A 26,333-nucleotide genomic window follows, 5' to 3' on the forward strand; every position below is an offset into this window, starting at 1 on the left:
GAGCCCTCGGGGAGCAGCCACTGTGAGGGGAGCCCTCCTGGCACACAGCCCCTAGCTATCCTTCTCCCTGCAACCTGAGCTACCCCCCTGCCTGCACCCTGAGCAGTTTTTTCAAACTTTTTGAGCTGAGTCCCCCTGCCTTTGAGTTATATTTTTTTTGGTTGCATACCCCCCACAGTCCATACAGGCCAGGTGGGCTGTTGAGGTGAATCGGGGGTGCAGGTGGCGCTCCCTCCCTGGACCCCGCTGTGCGGAGCTGCCTCCCCCCCAAATAGAAGTCAAACTATGCCTGTGCCCAAGGGGCCACCCCTTGGCCTGGAGCCCTGAGTCCCCTCCCCCACCCCCCTTGGGCCTTGGAGTTTTTATAGCCTGTTGAGGGAGGTCTCAGAAAGAAAAAGTTTGAGAACTCCTGCCCTAAGGGATGCCTCTGTCTGACCTGTTTGCTCCTCTGCACCTGTTGGCTTTTCCTCAGCCCTTAATTTAAAAACCTCCCCTACAAAGTCTTAATTTTACATGCCAGCAATTTGGTTCTGCTTTGGTTTAGGTGGCGCCCAACCTTCCTGTATAGGCTCCTCCTTTCCAAAAAGGTTCCTCAATGCCTAATAAATCTAAATCCCTCCTCCCTCTCCATTGTGCCATCCACGGATTGAGACCCTGCAATTCTGCCTGTCTAAATGGAAGCATTTCAGAGAATGCTACCATGGAGGTCTTGGACTTTAATCTCTTACCTCGCAGTCTAAATTCGGTCTCCAGGACCTGTTTCCTACCTTTTCTGTACCTATATATACCACAACCAATGTCTCCTTCTCGGAACTGCACTTAAGTCTACAGAGATGTCTTTGGATGTTTGCACCTAGCAGGCAATTCACCATGCGGTTTCCCCGGTCATTGCAAACCCAACTATATATTTCTAATAATAGAATTCCCCCTATTACTGTTACCTCTGCCTTCCTAATAACAGGGGTCCCCTGCCCTGGAGAGGTAGCCACAGTGTGAGAGGATACCATGACATCATCTGGAAGGAGGGTCCCAGCTCTGGGATCATTTCCCTCTGTTCCAGCTTGATGTTCTCCTTCCTTTCATCCTTATAACCACAGAGGCTGTTGGAGGTGGGACTGCTCTACTGTGTCCCGGAAAGTCTCATCTTTGTATCTCCCTTAGCTCCCCCAGTTCAGCCACTCTCTGGTCTCAAGAGCCCTTACTTAATGTCTGAGGGCCATGAGTTGCTTGCATTGAATACATGCACACGCTGCCTGCTCACAGGGCTCCCATTGGCTGTAAGGGAAGGACTGGCAACTTAAAAACAAAATACAGCCCACTACCTAATCTGAATAGGACAGAATGGATATTTTTGCTGACCAGCACAGATGATCACTGCCCAAAGACTGTTTCTGGATAGGGCACTGAACTGGCTGCAACTGGGGAGACCTGGTTCTGTTTCTGACTCTGTTTCTGAGCCCCTTTGGGCAAGTCACTTCACTTCTCTATGCCGCTGTTTCCTTATCTGTAAAATGAAGTTACTTACCCCAAGAGCTAGTTGGTATTATCTGTACAGCACCAAGCACACTGTGGGCTCCTGTTAAATCAGGTACAACTGTTCGTGATCTGCCATATTGGACTTTCACTAGACAAAGTATACAGCTTTGATGGGTAGCTAGATTCTACCCCAGCAATCCTTTAATATAACTTAGTTTAAGTAAGCCTTGCCAGACTGGAGGCAGTACAAGACTTAACTCTTGCTTACTGTGCTTTCAAGGCTTTGGATGTTTGTCCATCTAAGACATTAAAACCCCCTGGTCTGCTCTCTGGCTAAATGGCTGGCCTCTTCTAATAGGTTTCCCCACATGGGTTGCCTGCCTCTGAAATGAGTTTTACCTACAATACCTGCTGTCACAGTGCTTGTTAGACTCTCTCCTCCTTCACATAGCACGAGTGCCTGCCTCAAATAATGGACAGATCTTTCCGGGAGAGAGGGCCTCGGAATTTGTGCAAGTTTGTTTCCAGAGCAGGATCTTGGAAGAATTTGGTTGCCTAATGCACAAATAATGCTAAGAGATGTGATTTAATGAGGGGAGCATGTCTGGTCTGTAGGTGACAGGCCTGCAAAATAACCAGTTTGAATAGCTTTTCCCATAGCCCTCAATTGATGGGTTTAAAATAAAACATCCTCAAGACACAGCATCATCAGCACCCTTAGTTTTCCCATTGGTAGTTGGCAGGGGAGGGGGAGCCCTACCACCAGCATGCCTGATCTGGTGAGCTGCTGCATGTCTTCAGCTTCCACTGAGGGGAAAACGGAATTGAGGGTGTGCAGCATCTTGCTGGTACAAACTCCGTGCTGGTCAGCATTTAGCAGCAAGCCTTATGAGTTCCAGAGGTGGTTTTTCACCCCTACTTCTGCCACCTTGGGCACTGGGCCTGCCCTAATGTCCGATTTGATTCTGTCCTGCTCCTGTACTGAGAGAAGTCCGTTCACACAGTACAGTTGAGATAGACAAGAGTGGTGGGATGAGTGTGCTGGGGAGTCTGGTCCTCTACACCAGTGGCCTCCAAAGTGGGGTGCGCACACCCCGTGGGGTGCGCAAGACGATTGATTGGGGGGCACAGCAGGAGGAGCACTGCTGGAGGGGGGAAAAAAAGGGGGGGGGCCCTGAGTCCTCCGGCCTGTGGAGGAGAGGGGCAGCCGCACAGCCAGCAGCCGGAAAGAAGCGGCACTTTTCCCTTCAAAGCCGGCTGGAGAGAAGCACCACTTTGAAGGGAGAAGCGCCGGTTTTCTCCAGCCGCTGGCTGTGCAGCTGTCCCTGCTCCTCCTGAGTCCTCTGGCCTGTGCTCACAGGGCCACATTCCAAAAGGGGCTTTAGAGCTTCAGGCCGGGGCCCCCTTAGCCCAGGGCCCTAAAACCCCTGCGTTCCGGGTGGCCCTGCCCGCCGGGGAGGGGGCAGCTCCCAGAATCGCGGCGATGGGGGGGGGGGTGCACTGGACCTCGTTCCCTCCTAAAGGGACCAGTCAGCTAGTGACAGGCATCTAAAATTGCTGCTCACTTCCGCTCTGCATTTAGACCTCAAAGTCCATGTTTACTGGGAAATCTCTAGTGAGGAAGGGATTGCCCCTATTTTATCTCCTTTGTATATGATTGCACACATCACGCCGCTTCTGCTTTGGGAGCTCCTGGGTGGGCCTTCTTCTGAGCGACTAGCAATGCCAGGAGAGCTGTGGGGAGAGCACATATTGGGGGAATATTTCGAGAAAAATTGGACTTTTTCCAAACCCCTCTAATACGTATAACCCCCCCCTTTTTTTTTAAACTCAGAAACCCTGCTGGCAAGAGCACCATCGGACAGAAACGTGTGTGCATACGTGTGTACTGGTGGATAGCAGACACACCATTGCCATTTCTTCTAGAATTGCTACCTAGGCAAGTAATCACCAAGTGCTTAACTATCTGGGAGGGTGCAGTTGCCCTAGAGGAAATCAGTACAGAAGTTAAACTGTAGAGTTAAGGGTCTGACTCACGCCATAGAACCATACCTCATTCATTTCCCTGGCTTCCTTTTTTCTGGTCATGTTGCTAACTCTGCTTCATGTGGGGGGACAGGACTGCCATGGTGTCCTGAAGTCAAATTTTAGTCAATTTGGCTAGAGCTGATCACAGTGATTACAGCAATAGTTAAGGGTCTGCCAGCAAATCCCCTCGTAAATCTTGATCTTTATGGCCAATTTCATAATTGTCACTTTTGTGATCTGTTTTCCCCACAGGATAGCGTCTGTTAATGCTAAATGGGATTTACACAAAGCAGCAAATAGACCTCCTCCTCTTCCCCACCTTTCAGGCTGACGTGTGTGTGTGTAGACATGCTCTCGCTCGCTGTAAATGCAGTTGGGCAACTTTTTAAGTTATCCAGCATTAAGGAGTGTAAAACACAACCTTTTTTTTTTTTAAATAGGTCATTGGCTTTCAAAATTATAATGTCCTAGGTTGGAGCAGCTCTAACATTGTCTAGCTGAGGGATGGAATGGCAAGTCGTTTCGTGGAGCTGTACCTCTTGTGCATAACATGAAGCAGCTTGCAGCCGCTGCCTTCTCTGTCTAGCTATACATATGAAAGGCAGAGGAGCTCTAGAGGTTGGGTTCAGGAGCAAAGCGGTGGTGAAAATCCCACATGCTCTATTCTGTGTTACTGGGAAAAGGGAGAGTGTCAGGAGTTCGCCATCGTGCTGTCCCAGGATCCTGTTTGGGGGTCATCTCTTATATCTCCCTCTGGTTAATAGGTGTCTAGTGAGTTGGTAGCTTTGCTCCCATGACCAAAAGAGCAGAGGAGCTATAGGTATCATTCTTCCCTCCTGGTTGCTGCAGATGGAGAGGCAGGAGAAGAGGTATCTGGCCCTTCTTAAGGAGCATGGAAAAGTGTGAATGGGGGCGGCAGGCAGAAAAGCAATGTGTCCTTGTACTCCACTGTCTGTATCCATCTGTTGTCTCTTGTCTTATATTTACTTTGTAAACGTACAGCATGTAGCCTAGGACTAGGGCGTGTAGTCCCATGACTAGGACTCCTAAGCACTATGATAATACAAATAAAAAACAAAGAACTGCAGTGCTTGCCTTGGTAGGTTTTCCCAATAGCAGTAGAAAGCTGATTAGACATATGTAGTTTCACATCTGCCTACAAGATTCTGAACAGAAGCAGTGAAACTGAACAGAGACTTGTTAATTTCACATTGCTGCTTGGCAAAAGCTATGCATTGCAGCAGAGGCACTGGCTCTGTGCGCACTCAGGAAGACAGTACTTCATAACCTCCCATCTGAGAATCATGTGGAGGTCTATCTTTGCAATCAAAAGGGTTAGAAACTTAGGGCTTGTCTACACAGTGAGGTAATGCATTCTAAGGGGAGGTGTGATTTCTGAAGCACACTACTTTATTGCACATTAATTAGTTCCCGTAGACGCTGCTGGCGCAACTAAACATTGCCTGGTGTGCTTCAACATAGTACTGTTTCAAATGACACTTAAAGTGCACCAGCAGGGCCTACATCGACCAATTAATAGACGACGAGTAAGTGTGTTTTCGAAACAGCATACACCACACCATACTGTGTAGACAAGCCTTTAAAAACAGAGAGAACCTGGATTCTGCAGGTGGTGATAGTGTAGGCCCCTCACACAGCATGTCACTTAGCCAGGACAAGTCGATTTTTCAAGCACTACCTCTCTAGATGCTTATGTAGCCCTCATCACTCTAGTATCTGAGCCCTAGGTAAGTAGCCTCCTTATTAAAGAATAACCAGGGACCACCCTTTGATCATCCTTGGCCTATTTGTCTTCAAATATTTAATGTTTGAAATCACTTTCTCTATTTTTGTAGTAGGACAGTTGCACTAGCCCAAGTTTCTGTCCTTGAGTAAGACAATCATTGAAACAAGATTTTTCAAATCAGTTTCTAGTGATCCAGCAGGTTGTCGTATTGGGATGTCACTGGCAACTGCAGTTATGAGATGTGCAGATACAGGAAAACAGGCCTCCCTAATTAATCACTAGAGCATCAGTGTGAATTTTCTGCTGTATCTCATGGGAGTTACCAGCTTAGAAATAATAAAACTATCAAAGTTATGGACTCTTAATTTGTATGTCACACCTAATTTAGTTACAGTGAATAAAATACCTTGCATTTTAATTGAACAGCTGTGGCTGTGGGTGCTGGTGATGTAGTGTGGCTTTTTTTCCAGGTGGGTAGGTAAGTGGGGGTGGGCTATTGAACCATGGCGGAATATGCCCCTCTATCTACTCTGGAAGGTCCGAATCAGCAATTACCTTCTACTTTCTCTCCAAAGGTGACCCAGTTTATCTGCAGCAGCATTATTTCCTGGCCAGGTGAGGCATTCAGGTGCCTCAAATGTTGATATCCTTAATTACTGAAATCCTAACACAGCTCTTAACATCTTCAACCAGGCAAGAAATAGCTAATCCATTATTTACCTAGCTCTCTCTGTCTAGGTCGTTGTAACCCCTAGAACTGCTGCATTCATTAGTCCTGTACAGATGTATAGAGATGCACACGGACAGACTCATTTTATCTGGCTGCATTTTGCTTCCCTGAACACGACAGTGTTGATGCAGTCGCATGCTACCTCTATAAACTAATGCTACAGGTGACAGAAGCCCTACAAACTTAAAGCCTCTTTGCAGCCTTATGATGAAATTCTTAGACCATGCAGCTTGCACTGAATTACAGAGTCTTGTTTGAACTCTGCCGAGGCCCTGGCTGCATTCTGGATGGTTTTTGTTTTGTTCGCTGATTTTTGTGTGTGTGTGTGTATTTTTTTTTTTCCTGCTAATTTTTAAACAAGGCCATTTAGAGCTATTTCAGGGCAGTAATAGGAAGGAACCATCCAGATTTCTGCTCTAAAGAGAACACTTTTAGTGAAGAAACTTCTCATGTATTACAGTAATGCCTATGGGTATGTCTCTACAGCAATGAATCACCTGCATCTGGCCCGGGTCAGCTAAGTTGGGCCCGTGGGGCTTGGGCTACAGCGCTATAAAGTTGATGTGTGTATGCTTGGGCTGGAACCCGAGCACTGGACCCTGCGAGGTGGGAGGGATCCAGAACCAGAGCTCCAGCCTGAGCTCAAACATCTACACTGCAATTTTTAGCGCCCCCCTCGCCCTCCCAGAGCCTGTGTCAGCTGACCAGAGCCATCTGTGGGTCTTTTATTCCAGTGTAGACATACCCTTAGAGCAGTGGTTTTCAACCTTTTTTCATTTGCGGATGGAGGTGCAGACCCCTTTGGAAATCTTACTCACTCTGTGGACCTCCCCCCGGGGGTCTGCGGCCCACAGCTTGAAAACCACTGCCTTAGAGGCTCTAACTGAGATCAAGGCTCCCTTGTGCAAGGTGCTGTACAGAAACATATAGTAATCTAGATGCTGCCCCACAGTGTCAGTCTAAATAGATAAGGCAGACACAAGAAGTATCATCCCCATTTTGCAGATGGGGAGCTGAGGCCCAGAGTGACTTGTTATCATGCAGGAGAAGAGAAACGGTAAAAACACAAGCTGATAGAATTGTTTTCCAACCAGGCTCACTCTGAGCCTCCCATTAATTCCCTATATAAGTAGGCGTTGGGCCTCTCCTTCCCATAATCCTGTCTCTCTAGGAATACGACAGGATCTCTGAAAGAATGGTGCAGCCCCTCAAAGGAAATCCTGAGATCCTTACTTTGTTCTTGTTCAGGCAAACTCACAGTGAAGTAAACCAAAGTTTGCTTGATCAAGCAGCTTGGATCTGACCCTTTGCTCCTGGGAGGGACAGATGAAATGACCTTTGTGTACTATTCCTTTCATTCCCACAGGAAGCAGGGAGATCATTCTTATGGGTGTGCTGCAGTTCTGGTATTTGATTTTATTGCTCCCCCCACCACCTTTTTTTTAATACTTCAGATAGCGCTGTAGGTCCCACAACGATCTCTTTTTCTCATGGCATTTGAATTCCTGGACAATGGAAATGCCACAAGTTGTGGCCTTCCTGTGGAGGTGTTGGTCCCACAAAGGCTCCCAGAAGCAAAAAGGAAAAACAAACACAAATATGAAGACATTCAAATTCTTAAACCTGAATGCAAATGATGTAAATGCAATACACACACATCTCTGGATCTCCCCCCACCCCAAAGAAAGCTGATTGCTTCCTCAGTTTAAAAGAGCAAGGATGGCATGTGGCTTGGGACAGATTGACATTCACAATTTCCCCCCCACACTGAAGAAAGCTTTCTGGAACTTGCAAAGGAGGAAGAGACAGATTCTGTGAAGTTCCCTAAACTTGCTAATGTCAGTCTAATGAATGTGGAAGGTGCTTAGATACTCTGGTGGTGGGTGGCGGTACAAAACGCTTAAGCTAAGAGAGAGACTTGGGAAACTGCTGCCAGGAAATATGGGGAGAGTGGGTCAAAAGGAAACCAAGCATTCAGTCCCTCATTTTTAACAAACTAGGCTCCTGACTGGCTTCTGGGTGTTTGTGTTGCTCAACGCTGGCTCTTGTCATTAGAAATAACTAGCATGGGGATGCTTGTATACAGTGTATAATGGGGTCATACTTTGGAATAATATTAGAGGGGTGGGGAGAAGCCTCTGTAGTTGAGTGGTGCTTTCTGACTGGCTGAAGACAATGGCCTACCCAATGTGAATGATCCCAAGGTACTGTTGTCTCTTGCTCTTTTATGCAACCGATGGGTTTGGAGTCCAGGTAACCCTGTTTAATAGCTGCAGACGGCATGCAAGTATTAGCTTCATATACAGGCTGCTAGGCAGGGTTTTGCTGGTTTCTGGAGCATGGAAGACCGAGAGGGACACTAGAGGGCTTGTAAAAGAGTTAAAAGGATACACCTGCATTCCCAGACACTACATGACTTTTTTTTTTTAATTTTTTTAACTCACTTTTTGCCTTTTAGGGATTAATTGGCACCTTGCCAGGGGATTATTTCCCATCACCCGTGCTTCCAAATGTATGTGGAAATGCGGGTTGAGCTCACGGCAGCACAATGCACGACCACGTAGGGATCTTAGGCGAGTTTGTCACTAGCAAACTCCTGGGCAGAAGGATGGCTGCTGGTGGGGAGAGCAGGTGGATTTGGGGTCTGGGCTTTCCCTCAGGAGGACCATCCTTAAACGTGCCTTCTATTTATGCTTACCTTTATGCTCCTCCCACCCCCCCACTCCCCACCGGTCACCCCTAACTTCGGGAGCACTTTCCCATGCCTATTACACAACCAGCCTCTCTCCGTTCACATCTGGCTCCGAAGCTGAGCGAAGAACGAGGCTGGCTGGGTGAAGAGCCGTCCTCCCCATCGCCCAGGGCGTGCCGTGCTCAAACTGCTCGTTAAAGCAGCGGTGTGTGACCTTCGCAGCCTGGAGGTGAAGCGCTATTTCAGGAAGGTCAAAGGGTCACAATCAATACTTGTAACTATTTTCCTGGCCTCTGCCTGAGCTTGTCCTGCTCTCCAGGTTGCTCCCTTGCCAGCTTCCCTCCTGGGTTGTGGGAACTACAGGGAGAGCCAGCCACTCCTCTCTCCTCTGTAAGGCAGCAGGCTGCCTGTGAGGAAGGGAGAGCTGCTGCAGAGCTCTCCCAGCTCAAACCCGAGCTGTTCTGGAGGCTGCAGGGCAGGTGGGGAGGTCAGCAGTGCCCCTGTTTCCTCTCATAGCAATGGGGCTGGCTCAACCGCTGCAGTTTTAGAAGTTGTGGGGCATGGCACAAGGAGCCCCCTTTCAATCCACAATCAGATGTACGTTTTCTAAAAATAGTTGCCCTCAAGGGCTGGGGATTGGACATTTCTTGGGGCAGGGATGGCCTCCCTCTATGTCCTGTGCAGCACGGAGTTTGGCAGGGTGCAGCACCCTTTAAATTACAGAGCGTCTTGTGGTTCTGCCACAGGATTGTTTGATCACCAATTGTGCTAGTTTATTTTCTTATATTTACAAGTAATCTGTCTCCCTGCTAGTGTACTGGCTATGCAGGATGCTACCTTTCGTACAGGGAGGGGCCTGTGGGAGCATTAAATAACTTTATGATGTGTCATTGCAAGCAGCTGATTGAGCTCTGACTCATAGTGCCTGCCAGCGTACATACGTGACATTGGCACGTGGCTCCTCTTATGTTCAGATCTGACCGCACTCGGCTTTGGCTGGCATTTATAATTTTCCTGCCATCTGAATACATGGAGCTTCTAGTGGCATCTGGTCAATAGTGAGGATTAAATCCCAATCGTCTCCATTCCTCCAGCTGTTACGCAGGCTTCCTCCACCAAAAACAGCACCCGGCATCTCTGCCAGCACGCCCTCAGCTTGCCGAAGAGTGTTGAGATTTGTCCCTCCTGCACCCTCCCTCATCACCTACTAACCGAGAGGGTGAATTGCAGATCCCTGCTGACATCTTCTGGAGTAATGTCATGGCCAGGACCGTGGGCCCTCAACTGCCTGGTCCACACTATGGTGATGTTACATAAAGCTTCCCAGGGTTGCTACCACCAGCTCAGCCATACCCCTGATGGCAGCACACCTATCAACCAGAGCAGATATCTAGCCGCTGGCTATCTTTGTGGGAGAGGGAGAAACCCACTGTGTTTTTATGAGCTGAGAGGAGGTGAAAGGCACCTTCGGTCAAAGCCCCGTGGAAGCCATTGATGCAACAAGACGATCCCATCTTTGAACTTGCTTAGGATTTGCTTCTGAGAGGAAGCCATTGTATGGGGTGGTGATGGGCCAGGTAGAAAAACCTCCAGCCTAAGTAGCTATTTTTCGGGGAAGTGCAGAGTTGTGACAGGGGCCTTTGTGCCTTAGAAGAGGAATGTGCTGACATCCAGGATGTTGTGCAGCATTCCCTCCTGTGCCAACGCTGAGCGAGCTGCTCTCGTGTAGTAGGTGTGGGTACTGCTGGCTGAGATTTGTCATAAAATGGAGATTCTGTCTACACTGGGAATTTGCCATCAGCGTAGTTGCACAGCTGCAAACTCCTAGTGCAGACAGGCAAAGCCACTGTTTACACTGGTGGAAATCGCTCTCTTGAAGCAGAGGTGAGCTGCAGCCAGCCTGTTGCACTTTACCTTGTTTATTGCTAGAGGTGTTGAACTGTTGCACCTACCCCTGCAATCTAGTAAAATACCTGACTATAGACAAGGCCTAAGACCTCATAAGGGTGCATTGGAAACCGTCTAACTTCATATCCCAAAACGATTTGAGTCTCTTCCCATTAGACTTTTTTTTTAAACTTCTGAAAGGATTCTCTTGCCACTGGCTCTTCATATCCCTCCCGTGTTCTCTGCTGATTAGAATAGTATAAAATGCAAAACCTCTATGGAAAGGCCGTGCTGCAGCTGAGATTATAGCCACCCGTAAGTGGGGAAGTACCTTTCCACCCCCAAGTCCATAAGGGGGTAGGGGTGGGGGATCTGTGCACTGATGTTGAAAGCATTATTGCCTTCAAGTAAAAAAGAAGCATTTTTGCTTCTGATGGACTCTGTCAATCAGAAGCCACTGATTTTGAATTGTCAGGTCTAATTAGGGTAGAAAATAAAGACGGTCTTTTTTAGCTCCAGGGTATCGTGACAGACAGCGCTGAACACAAATGAGCCTGGCTTAAGGGGCAGGGCAAGTGGTGGGAAGTGCAGATTAAAAACCAAGACGAAATGGCTAAGAGACTGCCTGCTATTATCTGGATGGCCAGGGTGTTGCTTTTCCTTCCCCAAGGTGACCGCATCCGCCTCTCCCTCTTGCTGCCTGTGGCCCCAGTCCTAGCGAGAACTTCGTGGCACTCCTGTTGTTCTCTGCTTTGTGCTTTGAAATGACAAACCCTAATCCTCACGACAGCCCTGTGCGGGAGCTTGGGAGTAACCCCTCCTTTACAGGTGGCAAAAGTGAGGCGCATCCAGCTAGTGTTAGAGCTAGACATAGAATTTCCGAGGTCCCGTTTCCAGACCCCTGCTAGATCATCGGATGCATGCAGTGGATCCCATGAAGTGAGCTGTAGCTCACGAAAGCTTACGCTCAAATAAATTTGTTAGTCTCTAAAGTGCCACAAGTCCTCCTTTTCTTTTAACCTGGAGGTCATGACCCCCCACCAGAAGGGTTGCAGGCACATTTCAGTGGAGTTGTGCTCTGTGGTTAGACCTGTGGCAACGGAGGGGCACAACTCGAAGAAGGTCTGGAACCACGCCCCCTCCCGCCCCACAAGGCCACGCTGGACCAAACTGCCAAATACTTTCTGGGCTTTATTTTTGCCCTGAGCACAGGGGTGCTGCCATTTATGTTAAGAAGGCCACTTGTGAGGTGTCATGGTTCAATTAAAGTACTAGCCTTTCAATAGCTCAGTTACGTGGGTGCACTGGTAGGACGTGATCTGTTTTTTAAATGCACTGCATGGAACAGAATGCTCTGGGGAGCCCAGCGATTTCCATGCTAGAGAGGTTTTGTCAATGGGTCCATTTGGACAGCGGAACAAAATTAAAGATGGCCGGAGTAGACCTGGAAGCATTGTCTTCCATTTCCAAACACTGTAGCATGTGTTAGTTGACCCTGACCTCCCTTGCCCTCTTGCCTTTATCTAAACTGACCCTTAATGTCGACAAGGCCCCTGTGGCCAGACCCCCAGAATATACATGGGTTCTTCCACCATTCAAAAACATGACTGTGTTGCTTTTGAATGCTGCTTTGCTGTGTGTGTGTGTGCGAGCGTGTGTGTGGAGGGGAGCAAATTGCTTGGGGGCATGTTGGAGAGGAGCTAGATGGGAGGGCAGATGGTGTTGGAGGGGAAGGTGGGTAGGAAGTCTGGGTGTGTGCAGAGGGGAAAGCTAGGAAGGGTAGGGTAGGAGAATATTTTGTGATAGCCATGGTGCTTACAGTATAGTGAATTATATGTCAGGTGGGGTGCGGTTTGAATGGATGGATGCTGTGTGTGTTTCAATTTCCTTATGCTAGATCTCTTTATTCGATCTAGCCCCAGGATAGAATCCGAGGCCTTCTGGAAGACTGACTGTAGTGTGATTGTTTTCTATGCAAAGAGGGCTTAATGGGTAAATACCTGGATGCAAAGTGGAAAAGGAGCGTGGGTGCTAAGGTGATGGAAGGGCATGGAAGTACTTAGAGACACAGGCGCCGACTTTCCAAAGTGCGGAGTGCTCTGCCCCAGGCCCTGCCCCCAGCCCACCTTTTGGGGGGAAGGCCCCACCCGCACCCTGCCTCTTCCTGCCCCTGCTCCACCCCTGCCCTGCTTCTTCCCGCCCAGTTCCACCCCCTCCCCTAAGTGTGCCTTGTCCTCCCCCTCCCCCCAGCCTCCTGCACACTGTGAAAGAGCTGATGGTGGCGGGCGGGAGGTGCTGATTGGCAGGGCCCGCTGGCAGGTGGGAGGCATTGGGAGGGTATAGGGGGAAGCTGATAGAGGGGCTGCCAGTGGGTGCTCAGCACCCACCATTCTCCCCCCCCCCCCCCCACAGGTGCTCGAGCCCTGGAGCACCTACGGAGTCAGCACCTGTGCGTAGAGAGGCAAGGTATCTGAGGCTTTGTCTACACTGGAACTTCGTTGACAAAACTTTTGTTGTTCAAGGGTGTTAAAAAAACACGCACCCCCAAATGACACAAGTTTTACCAACAAAAAGCGCCAGTGTGAACAGCGCTTTGTCGGCGGGAGAGCTGTCTCCTGCCAGCAAACAGCAGCTACGCTGAGCACCTGTTAGCAACACGGCTGTAGCCGCACAGCTGTGTCGCTAAAAGGTGAGTAGTGAGGACAAAGCCTAACTGCGTCAGGAAGGCATGTCTGTCGCAGCAGTGAAGAGGTTAACTTTTACCACCGGAAAAGATGGCAAACTGCTACCCAGGCATTTAATCTGCATGTAACAAACACGACAGCCGGCACAAGATGGACTTAAAACCTAGTTGCATGCCTAGTTTCAATACACAGAAGTTTGTTGTTTGGTGACTGAAGGTGCAAAAGAGGAATAGTTTATTCCAGGGCGTGGTTGATTTTCTGGCTTGCTCTGCAATAATTTACCAAAAGACCTTGTGTCAAACAGGGATGTGATTTCCTCTCCTCCCACCCTCCGCCAGTCCTATTATTTTGTATGATCTGTCAGATCAAAGTAAGTTGAGGCTCTCCCAAAGCGGAAGGGGGGAAGAGGGTAGTTTTAATTAATTGCCCCTCCCCTGTATCCAGTTTCATCAGATGATATTTTCCCGGGTCACTAGAGCACCGGCACCTGCTGCGATACTGAATCAATAGTCCCTGTCGTCGTGGTCTCTGCCAGCGGACAATGGAGCATGGTGTGAGTCATGCACCCCCAGCTGAAAGCAAGGGTGTCTAACAACATAAAGGCTCATTATCTGCCCGAGTGGGGGCATGGCTACCAATACCCTACTTTCAAAAACAAACCCTCTTTTCTAAGTAGTAGTCACCCCCTGGGCCCCTCCACAACCCAACCCCAGACATAAACAGCGTGAAAGGAAAACTCTCTTCTTTGGCCCTTTTGAAGTTTAATGAGATTTGCTTGCTGCAAAGCTGTTGTCGTTGCTGAGTTTCCCCACTACTGCCGGGCACTGGTCTCTGGCAGAACAAGAGTTAGCAGTCATTCTCCCGCATCAAGCAGTTTGGAATGCTCCTCGTGTAGGCGGCTGAGCCAAAGTTCAGCCCGTTCCACCCGGTGCTCTGGATTTTGAGTGACCTGCCCATTCTATGGAGGATGATTTACTTCGTTTATATTGCTCTGGCGCCCAAAGACTCTGGTTGGGGCACTTTGGTCCTGGGTGCTGTATGGACACATTGGAACGTAGAGACCTCACCCTGAAGAGCTTACAGTCTGTCAGGTTCAGATACCGTACTTAGCCAAGAGAGGGCTCAGGTACTGTAACTAGCCAAGAAAAAACACTGTTTTCTGCATTTTTAAAATGAGAAGTGAGAAGATGGCTACTAGGTTTTCTGGTGGATAAAGAAAGCTTATAGGAAGGTAAAGTCCCTTTCTAAACAAAAGAAAGTCATGTCTGAAAACCAACACATTCCAAACATTATCTTTACCTAGTGTAGACACAGTTAACACGTTATTAAGGGTGTTAATCCTAGGATGGAAAATACGTTTTTAAACATACCTGTTCCTAAACAAGGCCTCTGGAGGTGTCTACTCTGCAATTAGACACCCCGGGCTGGCCTTTGCCACCTGACTTGGACTAAGGAGCGGTTAAATTGTGGTGTAGACATTAGGGCTCTGGCTGCAGCCTGAGCTCTGAGACCCCATGAGGTAGGAGGGTCCCACAGCCCCTTAGACTGAACCCCCACTAGCCCGAGTCAGCTGGCACAGGATGGGATGGGTGTCTATTTGCAGTGTAGACGTATCCTAACTGTCTCTGAATTTCACTTTGCGTCTTGTTCAAAACTGACAGTGTAGCCTCCTCTTCCTTCTCCCTGGTACTTAAGGGATGTCTTTGAGCCAGGATATACCGAGGCTTGGTTTGGGGGAATTTTTTGAGGGGGGAGGCAGAAGTTTGTGGTGGAAGGAAGCGGGTTTGGCACCTTTCAATATAAACAGTAGAAACAACCCCATGACTCTCCCCTAGGAGCAGATGTAGGGCAGGTCTGCACAACACAATTACTTTGGTATAACTGCGTCGCTCAGGGGTGTGAAAAACCCACACCCCTGAGTGATGTAGTTACACCGACCTAAGCACCAGTGTAGAAGACAGCACTATGTCGGCAGGAGAGCTTCTCCTGCTGACATAGCTACCGCCTCGTGGAGGTGGATTACTGTCGGCATAGAGCGTCTTCATTAACGTGCTACAGAGGCCCAGGTGCATTGTAGCAGCTGCACCGATGTAGTGTTTTAAGTTTAGAGCTCAAAAAGAAAAGGAGGACTTGTGGCACCTTAGAGACTAACAAATTTATTTGAGCATAAGCTTTCCTGAGCTACAGCTCACTTCATCAGATTGCTCAAATAAATTTATTAGTCTCTAAGGTGCCACAAGTCCTCCTTTTCTTTTTGCGGATACAGACTAACACGGCTGCTACTCTGAAGTTTAGACCTGATATTAGTCTAAATTTTCCAAGGCCAAAATGTTGCCTGCTCAGAGCACACACTTCTGTTAAAAGGAAACCATCCACTGAAGAACTTCTCTCTCTCTCTCTCGAGTGTAAAATCGTAATGTTTCCTAACCAAACATTATCCTTCCTCCACTATGCTGAACACAAGCTGCATTTTGTAAGACTGCCTTGCAGTGCTGGTCTGCTGATCAATATGGACTCTTTATAAAGAAGCATGGAAGTATGTTAGTTCTGGGGAATAAAATACCACATAACTACAGCAGTGATGTTCAAAGCTGCCTTGGCGATTTAGACGATCGATTCCTATTAAAAATCTCAGCCTGCATTGTTTCTGCAAACATACAAAAAACAGGTGATGCTCAGGGCTTCTCACTGTCACTTCTGCCTTGTGTGCTCCAGACATTCCTCTGTAACATGGCCATTGTGCCCGTTTTGCGGTTCTCAGATGAAAGAGTTTATTATACAATCGCAAGGAGTTGCTGCTGTTCACAGGGCTTGTCTAAATGCAGAGATTTCTCTGTCTGACTCATCAGTTTGAGTTGGTTACTTAAGTCCAGCCTCCTTATAATTGAATGAACTAAAATGTTATTGGTCACTCTGATCTAACAGGTTTCAGAGTAACAACCGTGTTAGTCTGTATTCACAAAAAGAAAAGGAGGACTTGTGGCACCTTAGAGACTAACCAATTTATCTGAGCATGAGCTTTCGTGAGCTACAGTTCACGTTAGTCTCTAAGGTGCCACAAGTACTCCTTTTCTTTTTTCTGATCTAACAGTGTCTGCACAAGGGGTTTGCACCGATTTTAACTAAATTGATAAACCAATTTATGTCAACTAGTTTTGTGTGTGTGTGGACCAAGCCTGTGCAAGAAGTGCACCAAGGCAGCAGCCATAGAGGGGGATGTTGGCAGTCCAGTGGCCTGTCTGTAGATTGGAGCATGAATTCCATTGCCTAACGAGCACCCCAATAAAAGCCTGATTATCCACAAGCTTTTCTGTGTTTTGCGTACAAGGCTGCCTGCCTTGGCTGGTCTAGCTATTATTTCAGATTCTGTGAGGAGACCAAACCATTGCTAATGCCCAAAGGCATCTGTAATTGGATGTTTCATTTATAAATGCTGCTCTTGTCTGTGCAGGAAACCTGGGCAGGGATGCTTCGTTACAATAGGACATGGGGCAGAGGACTGGAAAGGACCCTCCTCCATTTCATCTAGTCTAGTTGCCTTCTATTGCAGGTCACACCATCATGTAGGACACCAGCACAACTTCTTGTGTATGCAACTAATGACCCTGGCAATTGGAGACTGCTGGAGAGTGAATAAACACGTGTTCGTTTTTATAGTGTCTTGTTCTAACTTTGGAAAACAGCGCCTTTTTGAAGTGAAGGACAAATACGTGTTTTAGTTTCATAGTTGTTTTTTTTAAAAGGCCATTATGACCATATAGTCTGACCACCTTTAGAACACCAGCCATAGAATTTCATCCAGTAATTTCCATGTCAAGCCTAGTTATGGCTTGACTAAAGCATCTCTCTTGGAGTGTTTTAAAACTTTACATCTAATGGAAGCCTGCATCAGGAGTCTTCCAGCATCTTATGCTAGTTTAGGCTTAACTTTTTTCCATGTGAGTGGTTGAAACTGAAACTCCATCATGAGGTAAAATCCCTTGGCTAGCAGATAGCTAGATCTCTATCATGTTGAGGCTTTTATTTAAAAAAACAAAAACAGAAAAACAACAAACCAAAAACTAACATGCAAATTTGTGCCTTTGCTACTTTAAAACTTATAATGAACCTAATTATAACAACATTTTTAATGCCACTGCTGCTAATTTATCTTCTTTGAATTTTACCCTAAAAGCCTTGAAAAGTAAGCTTCTGACTCTGCAAACGCCTAGAGCAGGTACATAACTCTTAGTCACATGAACAGTGCCATTGGAGTGAGTGGGACTACTCCATGCTTAAGTTAAGCGTGTTGCATAATTGTTTGCAGCATCTGGGGCTAACACTGTCTTTTTCTTTCTTTATTTTTGGTGGCATAAAATCTTTTAATTTAAAAATTGTTTTAAAAAGTGCTTCAGTGTTAATAATTAAAATCTATTTAGACTTTTGATATGTTATATTGAGAACACTTTATACATAACAGACCAAAATTTTCAAAAATTAAGAGCTTTAAATTAGGCTTCTCTCCTCATCCGTAGATAGGTCAGAGTGGGATTTTCCAAGGCAGTTAAGTTACTTAAGAGCACACTGACTTCAAACTGCAAACCTAGATGGAGAGCTGTAGCCTTTTCAGAGCGGTTCTGCTTTTTTGACTTGTGGAAGTTCATTATCTGTAGAAAGGTGATAGAGGCTGAAAATAGCACATGGGCTGTTTGCTTATTGATTTGTGCATTTGAGTTTGTGGTGTTAATAAAGCCCTGGACTTTTCTTGATCAATGAAGAGGAGCATTTGAAGTTTGAAACTTTAGTACAATTTCAGATTTTATATAGAGCTTTTTTCCTGGCTGTCAATTAGGAAATGAATGAAAGAAGCTAGTATAGAACAGCCACATAAGCAATCTAAGACTCTAATATGGGAAGAAAGAACCACAGTATGACTCAGATTATAAAAATTAATTTAAAAAAATCTTTTTATTAAATAAAAATGATGGATTTGTATCCGCCCTTTTGGCTAGTGATAGAAACGTTGCCTTGCTCACAAACGGCACTATATCCTGATGCCTGGCCCACACATGGAAAAGCTTACAAAAATTTCCAAATGTTGACACCAGTTTGGCTCCACCAACTTTAGCAAAGCTGGGAGCCCTAATGTGAATGGGCCCCTGGTGTTTTCAGACTCATGCCAGTTAGACCCATTTTGAGTAGAGTTAGATGACACCATGACAAAACATCAGAGCTCTGTCTACACTCAGGCCATGTCTACACCACTGCTTATGTTGGCAAAACTTATATTGCTCAGGGGTGTGGGGAAAAAACCACCCTCCAGACATAAATTATGCCTGCATAGCAGTCGTGTGCACAGCGCTATGTCAGCAGGTGAGCTCTCTCCCGTCGGCACAGAGTGGCTACATGAGCGATCTTACAGCAGCGCAGCTGCATCGATCCAGTTGCAAGCTTACAGCGGCACTAGTGTAGACATGGCCTAACACTGTTGCTGCTGCCACTGTAAAGCTGCACCAGTGGTGGTTTCTGCATCCAACTTGTAGAGGAGGCCGAAGTGGCCACAGTAGTATGCTCTGAGGGTTTGTCTTTGCTGCAGTTAACTCAGGCAAGTGGCACCTAGGTTAGCCTGGTATAGGCGTGAGCGGCCACACTGCAAAACCACACTCAAGTGTCACAGATGCCATGCTCACTTGTGTGTTGTGAGCACTTCTGGAGTCACGTCCTGTAGTTTTTTGTGCTGCAGTATCTGAGTGCTCTGATTCTTTCCCATTAAATTATGGGAGAACTCTGGTCTTCCTGGGCCCAGGGGGTAAATTCTAAAGACCCATGTAGCCGTTAACTGGGAGTGAAGAGCAAAGCTGGGGGGGGGGGGGGGAACGTATCTTTCTGGGAAGGCAATTGAGTAATCCCAATTATTTCTCCCGGGATGCATCTTTTGAAAAAGGATGTGTGTAATGAGTGAGTGTCTGGGAGGATTAACTGCAAAGAAAGCAGTATAGCTGGGCAAGATAAAGAGGTTTGCTTTGTCTGAGATCTGGTGGCTTTAGAAAGCTAGGTCTATTTGAACTGGTTTGATGTTTCCCAGCAACTGGTAATACCTGTTACTTGGGATTGGGGAGGGGGGGAGGGGAGGAGAGGCTGTGGGCTTTTATCTGTGTGAGACCTTGTTTTTTGGTTTTTTCTCTCACACTCACACACGACATACACGTGGGGAACCTGGCACAGCTCTTCCTGACTTTTGGAAATCTTTCAATTAAACCCCAGTGATAAAACATTTGAGATAAGCCCCTTACATGTTTGTGAAAGGATTACTGGACCTTTGTAGCCCAATTGTTCCACTGTTGGGTTACTAGGGAGGAAGAGAGAGAAATGGGATTGGGGGCGGGGCGTTCTCTGGCCTGTGCTCTGCGGGAGGTCAGACTCGATCAGAGTTTCCCAAAGGCTACGTCTCAACAAGGGTCTAGCTGGGTTACCATGTCCAGGGCCAGATTAACCCATCACTGAGCCCTGGCCTAAGCAAACATACACTTCACCCAGCCTGATGCGCACAGGAGAGCGAGCTCCCATCCCACGCTTCCCACTCAGTGGTGGCTCCGATCCCAGGGGACTGCGACCCCATGTGCCAGGTCGCAATGCCCAGAGAGGGGAGCCAGGCCCAGCCCTGCTGGGTGAGTGTAGGGCTTGCTCACGCTCCAACCACTCCCCTCTGCACCGAGTGTCAATGAGGATTGTGGTGCCAGGGTGGAGGGTGCAAATCTGAAATGGTGATTTGCACAAAAGGACACAATGCAGTTGGTGAGCCACCTTAATAAAAAGTTTGGGAACCCCCAGACTCGATGATCCTAGTGGTTCCATCTGGCCTTAAAATCTGTGTCTGCAAGTTGTCCATTGTGATTCTTTACTGGCTCATTTTACAGGGAGGATGATAGGAAGAGGGGGGAAGCTAATGTTTTTAAACATATGTCTTGATACAACTTTGTTTTACAGTTGCATTCACTTGACAGTTTCTTCACATCTTCCTATATCAGGATATTCTCTGAATTTTACCAAAGGAGTGGGAGGTGGGTGGGTGGTGGGATGAGGGGGTTTCGTTTATTGGTGTATTTTCAAAGTGCGTTAACAGTGTTTTGAAAAGTGCAGACGGAGGCAGAGAAATTAAAAGAGGGGGACTGTGGAGTCAGGAGAGCAGAGATATTATTGTCCCAGAGATCAGTGTGGCAACTTCCATGGTTCCTCGTTGAACAGAAATTGTTTGCGTTGCCCCAGCACCTTGGCGCCTCCTGGATTAGGACCCCATTGTGCTAGGTGTTGTACAAACACAGGACAAAAAGACCGTCCCTGCCCCAAAGAGCTCACAGTTGAAGTTGTCTTCCACATTACCATGTTGGTGACCTAAAGGATAGAGAGTTTTTTTTCTAAAATAAGAGTTCCCTTGTAAAAGTATCCCTTTAAAAGGATTTGCATACTTTGAATCACTTTCAAATAACATGCAAGAACTGAAATTCATCTTTCTGACACCAGCGCTGTCTTCCAGTGAGAGTTGACTCCTTTCTTACCTGATTTTGAATTTGACACTTCAGGCAACAAATGATTTAGTGCTTTGGGTGCTGGCCTGGAACTTGGACACTTAGGGTGAATTCTCTTCTCTGCTATAGCTGCCTTGTGTTGTCTTGGGCAAGTCACTAAGCTTCTCTGTTCCTCAGTTCGCCATCTGTAAAATGGGGATAATAGCACTGCCGGGGGTGTTTGTGTAAAGAGGGTGAGACATTCAGATACTATGGTAAGGGGTCCGGGCCACATAAATACCTTTTAGACAAACAACAAAGTGGTGTCATAAAAATATGGTTAGGACTTCATTGGTCAAGGCAGAAGGAGAAACTGGGCTGAGCGGGGGATAAAGCTGTTAGTTAAAATTACCCCCCACACAGAGACCTGAAAATACTGGGGAAGGAGCATTCTTGAATAAAGTTCTTCCCAAGTCATCTGCCCAGCTAAATAGCTGTATCCAAGCAAAGCCCAGGTGCTTTGGTGAGTGAGTTTGGTTTCTGATGCATGCCTGTTGTTATGCATCAGCCCATCAGTTCCTCCTTCCCAGCCCTCCTGGGATGCACAATAAAGAGGTATGTCCAATTGCGCTGGGTGGGGTGAGGGGAAGAAAGAGGCTCCCAATGAATGCCTGAGCTGTGGGTATTATGTGGGGGAAACTCGTTCTGTTCACAAAACAAAACGTTTGCATGGAAATAGCCTGTCTGACCTCTTGAGAATAGCCCCCCCTTTGTGCCTCCACGGAACAAAAGCCAAAAGCATTTCCCTGAAAGGCCACATCAAGGCTCCGAGCTGCTTTGTATTATAAAAGAGGGGTTACTGGGGGGCTGCTAAGATCTGGGAGGGCTTTGCAGATGGGAGATGCTGGCATTTGATTTCCTGCAGAGTCCGGGGTATAAATTCTGCTAAAACCTCCATCAAACTTCTCCCAGTGCACCTTGCAAAACAGATCAGATTGGAAGTCCCTGAAAGGTGATACCAGTGAAGTACCAGCGGCTCTTCCCATGCCTTCCAGCGAGTGTTCTGAACAGGGCTAAGGGCTCAGCAGGCCTGGAGCGGTGGTTGCTTCTCCCTGCCTCCTCCCCCTCCCCCCCCCCCCCCAAAAAAAACAAGTAAGACAAACACCAGCCATTTGTGTAGGTCTGTAAAGCACTGTGGTGCTTCATAGATATTTGAGGAAGAGGAGAGACATACCCTGAAGACGTTGGTCTAAGGACCCAGCCCTGCAGTGAGTTCTCTGCAAGCAGATTCCTGCATCAGCTCAGACCCCCCAGTGATTTTAATGGGCTTCAGTCCAGGTGCAGGGATCCATGTGCAGGGAGCCCCATTGAGGTCAGTGGGGCTATGTGCATGAATTTCAGGAGTGGGGCCCAATTTGGACGAAGGCAGAACACGAGAGACCATGGAGGGAGGAGGATTAAATCCTAATAAACAGCAGGTGAATCACATCGGTTCTATGTGGCCTCTTAAGGCTGAGGCAGGTTGAGATGGGAGGAGTGGAAAGCCAAGCCAAAGGAGTGGGTTTTGAGGAGGGATTTGAAAGATGGGGAGAAGATGCCTGGCCCGTGGGAAGGGAAGGGTGGGGATGTTTAGGGAGTAGTGTGAATTTGATGATCGTGTGTCCCTGGGACACCCTGGTCACTCTTTCCAGTGTATTTGTCCCATTTTTTTGGTACCCCTGACCGCTGTAAACTGCTCACCTGAAGGAGCTGTGTGGGCAGCAGCTGTCCCAATGACACTCTTGATAGGTTGGCTGAGTGCAGGTGGGGGGAACCCCTGCCCTCTAAACCAGGCCTCTTGTATGCTGAGCCTCCCAACCCCACCTCCCCTGCCTAAGTCCTAAAACAAGGGCGTGCCTTGCACACAGTTGGTTGCACAGGGAAGAATTGGGCAGGGGTGGATTAAGAAGAGGGAGGGATAGACACAAAAGGCTTGAGGCCCATCTTGTTAAAAGCTGAGGCTATGCTGAAAAGGCAGTTTGGTGGGCAGATCCTGTTCTGTCAGCAGGTTTTGTGCCTGGGGAAGGGTGTCTTGGGATTTTTGGTAGATGTGTTTTGAAGCAGTCTGAAGAATTTAAATGTTCCGTACATGGTAAGAGAGCATGCCCATCTCTGATGGAAATAGATCATGGATTATAAGAAAATCGGCAAAAGTAGATTGGAGCAGAATGAAGTGGCCCCGCCTGCCCTCTTTCCCCTCCTCCTTGTAGGAGGTGAACACACACGCACACGCTTAGTAGCTTTGGAGAAGTTTACGCAATTACTGCATGAAAGACGTCAGCTGTAGGAAGTGAATAAACTTAACTCAGGCAGAAAGCGTGTGTCCGTCCCTATTGTTTATCTTTCTTCCACTTCTTTCCCTGTCCCCCCCCTCAAAAATCCTCACCAGTGGGCATGAACGTTGACAGCAGACTAAACCTGTTAGCACACAGACTGATGAGAAAGATGGGGATCCCAGTGTCCTAATGCAAAACAAATACCCTCGGAGCTGCTGAGATTCCTTCCAGGGTCCTCTCCTTAGACGCCGCTTGGGAGTTTCATCTGTAGTGTTTAGCCTTCGGCTAGTGAGTGTTAGACAAATTCAAAGGCCTCAGGAATTGCTGGGCCAGTGACGAGTGCTTGTATTTCTGATATCCCTTGAGCTCCATCCTCTGCACAGGGTGTTACTGCGGAAGCCGAGGGAGAGGAACGACCACCTGGCCCTACCTGTGACTGAAACAAACTTCCATTAACAATAAATGTCTCAAGCTTTTAAAAACAAACAAAAGCAAAAAAACTCCCTCACATTCTTTTTTTCTCCTTGCTTCTCTGTCTCCCGTTCTAAACCTCTTGCTGCTGAGAATGGTCTCTGCTGCTCTGCCACCTGGGGTATGTCTACACTACAGTCGCTGCAATGGTACAGCCACGGTGATGCAGCTGTGTAGACGCTTCCTACGTGGACAGAAGGGGCTTTTCCATTGTACGACATCGTGCATCAACTATGGGAAAGGGACAGAGAGACTTTTCCATTGGACCATATGAACGGGAACCATAAACTCACTGAACATTAAATCCCACCAAATGAGGGTCAATCCATCCTCCTCATCGTATCCGCTCACTCCACACCCGAACATAGTCATTATATGAACAACATACCCTCATATCTCAATGTCTGTACTTTGACCCGTTAAACTTTTACTCCCAATCGGGGAGATTGCAGATTATGTATTCCTTATGCCACCCGTTCCTAAACCGAATTTTGCACCCCTTGATAATCTGTACCTTATTCCCGGATAACCAGAAACGTCTATGCTTAAACTCTGTACCGTTTTCTTTTTACTTCAACATCATCTTAATAAAATTAAGTCCACTTCTCCAAGAGGCAGTAGCTAGGTTGACAGAAGAATTCTTCCATCAACCTAGCTGCATCTACACTGGGGATTAGGTTGACCTCATGATGGTACTCAAGGCATGAAATTTTTCACAGCTCTGAGCGATGTAGCTAGGAAAATCTAATGTTTCGGTGTCAAGCAGGCTTGTCTCTTGTTTGTTGCTGTATTGTGGGAATGTCTTTTGCACTCTATCCTTCCCTTAATCTCTGATTTTTGGGAGTCCATAGGGGTAGGTCCACTGCCTGCCAGTGCTGCTGCTGCTTGTAGCTTTCTAAAGCAACAACGAGAAATTGACCCTATTCTTGTCAGTTTCAGTGCTGCCTATAGGATTCTGAATAGCATCCCTGAAAATTGAGGGAATTCTGATCTGGGTTTTACAGCTTGGCAGAGCTATGAATACCAGCAGAGGTACTGGAACTGCATTTGGAAGGTCACCTTCACAAGCCTAGAAACTTAATATAGTATGTTTAAAATGAGAGTTTAAAATTTTGAAGATGACAGTACTTATTTGGGAGAGATTGCTATATGACTTCAGTGCTGGATTTTCTTCAAGCCCTCTTACTGGGGAACATTTAAGAACTTCTACTGGATAATAGACAGATGGAGGCCATAAGTTTAAAAAAAAAAAGAAGCTTATCTACAATTGAGGCAGAACTAAAATCAAATGTTACTTCTGAAGTGCATGATAGAAGTTAAGAACATTACACTTGCACCTACTTCCCCTTTACATACTGGTTGTAGTTAATATTAAAAAATAACAGCCCCTTTTCCTCAGAAAATGTAGCCCAGGAGGAGTTTACACGTAGGCCACCGGTGAAGGGCCTTGAGGAGAGAGGTGCTTTGGTCAGGGCAGGAGGGAGGGAAAGTGTTCGTGTTAGGTGCTGGATGTTGGGTAGGTTGGGGAGAGGGGAGTCACGGAGGCAACAGGAGAGGAAGGAGAGAGCCTGATCTTGGGATTGGGAGGTGAGGAATGAAGGGATGAATTTTAGAAAGGCCTTTAGAGGGAGAAGCAACAAAAAGAACCAGTGAGCATTTGGGGGCGAGATGAGGAGGAGGCAAAGGCAACCCCAGCATTAGGAGGCTGAGCAATGAGAGGTTTTAGAGCAGTCACTTGCAGACTTTTTTTCTGGGGATCCAGTTGAAGAAAATTGTTGATGCCCGTGACCCAATGGGGCTGGGGATGAGGGATTTGGGGTGCGGGAGGGGCTCAGGGCTGGGGCAGGGGGTTGGGGTGCAGGAGAGGGTCTGGGCTGTGGGTGCAGGCTCTGGGGTGGGGCCGGGATGAGGGGTTTGGGGTGCAGGAAGGGGTTCTGGGTTGGGGGGGGGGATGCAGGGCTGGGGCAAGGGATTGGAGCGCGGCGTTGGGGCCCAGACGTACCTCTGGCGGCTCCCAGTCAGCGGCGCAGGCGGGGTGCAGAAGCAGACTTCCAGCCTGTCCCGGCACCGCGGACTGTGCTACGCCTGAAGCGGCCAGCAGCAGGTCCAGCTCCTATGCGGAGGTACTGCAAGCGGCTCTGCACAGCTCTCGCCCACAGGCACTGCCTCCCCCCAGCTCCGGCCAATGGGAGCGCGGAGCCAGTGCTCGGGGCAGGGGCAGCGCGTGGAGCCCTGTGGCCCCCTGTCTAGAAGCCGAACCCGCTGCTGGCCACTTCTGGGGCACAATGAGGTGTGGGAACAGGTAGCTGGGCAGCACTGCCAATGGGATTTTTAACATCCTGGTCGGCGGTGCTGACCAGAGCGACCCAGTGCCTGACATGCCACGACCCAGTACTTGGTTGCGACCTGCACTTTGAAAAACGCTGTTTTAGAGGAGACGGCAACAGGGATGGGGAAGAGGGTGTTGGCGGAACCATGAGTTTAGTTTTTGCCATGTTTTGTACAAGGAAGTGGCAGGATCTCCATGAGGATCTGCCCTCAGCTTGGGCAGAGGGCAGGGGTGGGCAGGTAGGTTTGAGCTTGTTGGTGCACAAGTACAAAACCAGGGCAGTGGATGAGGTCACCTGAGGATGATTGTAGAGGGCACCAGTGGAGAAGAGAATCAGGAAGAGAACAGAGAGAGGCTTCAAGGAGATGTCCATGGCTGGTGTAGAAGGCAGAAGAGATGATGTATTTGTTTTTTCAGACAACACAACCCCCAAAGGTTTAACTTCCAGTTAGAAGACAAGCCCTTCTTTTTAGGGAGACTCGGGGAGGTC

At 47.8% G+C, this 26,333-nt stretch overlaps 1 protein-coding gene across 4 annotated transcripts in view; it reads left to right on the forward strand.

Annotated features, from left to right (window-relative positions):
- RASSF7 (Ras association domain family member 7) overlaps nt 1–26,333 on the forward strand; it is a 123,509-nt gene that overhangs the window by 65,908 nt on the left and 31,268 nt on the right. The gene's annotated exons all lie outside the window — the stretch shown is intronic.

The sequence above is a fragment of the Lepidochelys olivacea genome (genome assembly GCF_965140295.1).
Source record: "Lepidochelys olivacea isolate rLepOli2 genome assembly, chromosome: 6".
NCBI classification, from domain to species: Eukaryota; Metazoa; Chordata; order Testudines; family Cheloniidae; genus Lepidochelys; species Lepidochelys olivacea.